General features: G+C 35.5%; 1 long non-coding RNA gene across 1 annotated transcript; it reads right to left on the bottom strand.

The window, feature by feature from the left end:
• Positions 1 to 212: 212 nt before the first annotated feature.
• LOC121013119 (uncharacterized) lies at positions 213 to 3,101 on the bottom strand. The gene is made up of 2 exons (XR_005782507.1): positions 2,970 to 3,101; positions 213 to 403 (listed from the first exon to the last, which is right to left on the bottom strand). It is a non-coding gene; the product is annotated as an uncharacterized LOC121013119 (long non-coding RNA).
• Between the last annotated feature and the right edge of the window lie 1,525 nt (positions 3,102 to 4,626).

Genomic DNA, 4,626 nt, shown 5'->3' with positions numbered 1-4,626 from the left:
ATATAATTCCATTTTAATTATATTGTTTTTGAAGGCTTTTGTGTACGTTTTTCTTAACTTGACTCACATATGTGGTATAGCTTTGACCTAGAAAAATAAATTTCCTTTAGACTGTGTTGCACTTTGTGATATTAAGGAACTAAAAATTAGGGATTCTTTAGGGAAGAAATCCACTTTTCACTTACTGAGTATAATAAATAGAGGTAAGAATATGAATTTTCATTATCTCTTTAATTGTTAATCAAGCATGTTCTTGAAAGACGACTACTTAAGAACCCCTAATGTAATCTGATCAGGTATAAGCAGATCAAATGGAGTCATTCCATTTTATTTCCATTATCTAGCACTTGTTGTTTCTTTGACCATCGGTAGAACTGACACATGAAGATAAAGACAATGAAACCTGTGGGAAAAAAATCAGTATGTTAAAATTTAAAGAATTGAATACATGTAACTTTTTGCTCTTCAAAGTGAGTTTTGTCTAAGTAAGAAGAGAAATGAGTTATAAAGAATGTCTTTCTTAAAGATTAATGGTATTAAACCCATAGACAGAGCTAAGAACTAGAAAACTATGAAATCAAGCAGAACTGTCCTTGTCCCTTTTTCCCTTTGTATGTCAAATGATACAAAGGTCCTCTATTTTTTTTTCTTCCAAGATTTTAATTCAATTCAAGTGAGTTAACATATAGTGTAGTATTGGTTTCAGTAGATTTTAGTGATTCATCAGTTACACATAAGACCCAGTGCTCATCACAAGTGCCTTCCTTAAGGCCCATCACCTATTTAGCCCAACCCCTCACCCACATCCCCTCCAGCAACCCTCAGCTTGTTTTCTATGATTAAGAGTCTCTTATGGTTCCCCTCCTTCTCTGTTTTTATATTATATTTTTTCCTTCCCTTCCTCTATTCTTCCACATTGCTCTGAAACACTGTTCTCTGCTCATATATTGTAAATGGACTCACTTCTGTTCAAACATATCTGTCCTCTGAAAACTTATTCATTTCATCAGAGTTTGATTTCTGCCACTTAGGCCAAAGTAAAGGCAATAAAATATTACCTTCATCACAAAACATTGTGTCTCAGTAGTCCCTTGATATTTTTTGGTCCTGAATTATCTATCATAACTTGAATATAATGATCATCAGATAAATTATTGTACATTAATTTATATTGTTTGTTAAGAAAATGCATATGTGTATTTTAATATTTTGATACAGTATGGTAAGATGTTTAGAGAAGACCATTTTTATTACATTTTTGTTGAAGTAAAACATGAAAATTATCAATTGCTCTTCCTGCTTATAATGGTTTATATGAAAACCATTGTGTTATTGAACTGTGCTATTATCTTATCAGGGACCAAAATGCAAATGAAATGAGTTAACAGTAGGTTATCTGACATTCCTGTTCCCTCAAGATGGTTGAAATAAACCCAGAACCTCAGAATAATTAGTTGCGTCTTCTTTCACTTTTAGACATGTCCCAAATTGGGTAATAGATCATATGACCACTCTAGGTAACAAATACTTGTGATAAATAACTTAGCAGATTTAGATAGGTCATATAAGTTGTAAATTTAAATAAAGTTTATTGTCCCAAATATAATGAAGAATGTGTCAAAAAATAATTTCTCATATCCAAACCTTTGAGCACTCAGAATAAAACACATCTGGCCAATTTATGGATGAAGTTTGTAAAACCAAAGTTGGTGCATATTTAACAAAATAAGACTTCATTGATAATCCAGGTCAAAGGATAGACAGGAATTACATAACTAAGTTTTCTATAAAACTATTTGGGGATGAGACATTTACTGATGACAGAGTATCTGTTGCTTATCAATAGAAAGCAAAACTCAAGTGGAAAGGACACAATCTACAATTCGTAGTATAATTTCTGTGTTTTATGATGGATGTTATGTCTACTCAGTTCCTCTCACTATAAATTCATGACCCTGAGGAGTTCATGAAAATTTTGTTGTTTATAGAAATTGAGTTGTTTGTCATCAATTCATTCAACAGATATTAAAAATTTTTTTAATCTTTATTTTTGAGAGAGAGACAGCGTGTGAGCAGGGAAGGAGCAGAGAGAGAGGGAGACACAGAATCCGAAGCAGGCTCCAGGCTCTGAGCCATTAGCACAGAGCCCAATGTGGGGCTTGAACTCACAAACTGAGATCATGACCTGAGCTGAAGTCAGACACTCAACCAACTGAGCCACCCAGGCGCCCCAACAAATATTTGATAAGCACCCAAGATCTCTAAGAATTGTGTAGGTTGTGAGAGAAATCGAGAAAAAAAATTATTTACACTGCAAATTCTACACTCTGCAAATATTTATTCACTCTACAAATTCACTCTGTACTCTGCAAGTATTTATTGAGTGACCAAAATGTTCTAGATGATTAGGATACCTCAGTGACTAAAACAAGTCCAAAAGTCCCCAGTCCTTGGGAAGCTTACACTTTGTAAACAACAAATAATAAAAATAACAAGTAAATTACACTTTATGTTGGAAAACAAATAAAGCAGCATAAAAGAGACTGGGTATGCAGGAGGAGTTTCAGTTTTAAGCAAGTCTCACCTAGAAGATGTAGGAGTTGTAAAAATACAAATAATAGATTTCTCAATACTCTTCAGATTTTATGTTTGGATTGCTCTGTGCAAAAGGGCTCTGACACTGAAATAAGGGATATTAAAAGAAGACACTTGGGAGTACATGTTGCCAGCAATTGTGACACAATTTAACTCAAATCTGTCTGACACTATCTACCTGGAGACAGAATCACTGCATACAGGTTAAAGGTTCTGTTTTATAAGACTGATCCCTGGCCCCCTTCAGATGCAGAGAGCAAGTCGAGGCTGTTGTTACCTGTGCTTCTGGCTATAAGTCAGAGGGCCCCATAACCCATTCCTTGGGTCCAGTTAATTTCCTAGAGTGGCTCACAGAACTCAAACATTTTACTTACTAAATCGCCAGTTTATTATGAGAAGATATAACCTAGAGTCAGATGGAAAAGGTGTGTAAGGCAAACTTTAACATCTATGGTAACAGCTCGAAGCTTCCCTGCACCTTTTGGGCACACTACTCTTCCATCACCTCCAGGTATTCACCAACCTGGAATGTCTCCTAAGCCCAACACTCTAATCCACGTGGTAGGTTCCCCTGGCAACCAGCGTCCCTCCTTAGTGACTTTCTAGTAGTCGCAGCATTAGCATAAACAAGAGTGCTTGAAAGGAGCTTGTTATGAATTAAAAAAAAAAAAAAAACAAAACATCCATTTCACTTGTACTGCTCTGGAGCTATTTCAGGAATTGGGAACAAACTAAGTATTATCACAAAAGATGCTTCTATGACTCTTACATTGAAAATTATAAAAGCTCTATGCTAGGAACCATGATGAGGACAAATTACATATTTCTTATTAGAAATCATAGTATCAGGGTGCCTGAGTGGTTTAGTCGGTTAAGCATCTGACTCTTGGTTGGGCTCAGGTCATGATCTCCCCGTTCCTGGGATCTAGCCCCGCATCAGGCTCAGTGCTGACAGTGTGGAGCCGGCTTGGGATTCTCTCTCTCCCTCTCTCCCTGCTCCTCCCCTGCTTGTGCTGTCTCTATCTCTCTCAAAATAAATAAATATACATTTTTTTAAAAATCACAATATCCACAAGGATATGCTGGGTTTCTAATCCTTCCTAGTTTTCTTGTTTGGGTTGCAAATAAACATGTCAGTCTCCCAGGTAAGGCACATAAAAGAAAGAACAAATTTCAAAAATGTACATAGGGAGTGGGTATGTGGCCAACAGAAAGTATGAAGTTGAAAAGGCAAACAGGGCTAAAGAAAGAACTCTGAGGAAATTTAGTACTTGAGTAAACAGTAGATGTAGAGGAAATTACTACAACAGTTATTTAAAAACAAAGAAAGGACAGATTGGAAGGGAATGAAGATTTGGTGCTACAGCACAAAATCAAGGAAGGAGAGAGTTAAAAGAAGAGAAAGACCAAAAGGAGCAAAGCCTCAAAAATAAAAAAATAATAATAATAAAATTTAATTTAATTTAAAAACTTGGCTTTAGTACAAAGAATGTCATTTGCGCTGATGACAATAGTAGTTTCAGTGGACTTGGGACAGAAGCAAAATGACAGTCAATTATGATTATGAGTAACAAGGCGACTAAAGTTCCAGTGTGTGTGTGTGTGTGTGTGTGTGTGTGTGTGTGCGTAAACGCATAAATACGGAGGTAGAAAGGAAGCATGGAAAGGGGCCGGAGGGGGAAAAAAAGAGAAATATACTGATCGTAAAGAATCAGGTGATGAATTAAAATATTAAAGAGAAGAAATAAAAGTATTAAGTTCTCAGAGACGGTAGAGACGAGGAGTGCTTTGGGACTGGAGGAGAAAAAAATGGGAAAATATGTTCACATAAAAATAAATTTAATAGGAAGAGGTGAGGAGCATGTTGTGACTTTCTTCCTTTTAGCCTTTATATCTTACTGAAAATGAGAAAAGCAAAAGAAAAAAATTAAAGATTTAGATGAACTACACTATAAAACTGGGAAAATAATTAAACCTACTAACACTTGACAACAGTTAAGATTAATTAAGCAGTACTAAGGTGAAACTAAG

This window comes from Herpailurus yagouaroundi, unplaced genomic scaffold (genome assembly GCF_014898765.1).
Source record: "Herpailurus yagouaroundi ecotype Mexico unplaced genomic scaffold, PumYag 198, whole genome shotgun sequence".
Classification (NCBI taxonomy): Eukaryota; Metazoa; Chordata; class Mammalia; order Carnivora; family Felidae; genus Herpailurus; species Herpailurus yagouaroundi.
The sequence above is the reverse complement of the archived record's forward strand: the minus strand, read 5'-3'. Positions and strand labels throughout refer to the sequence as shown.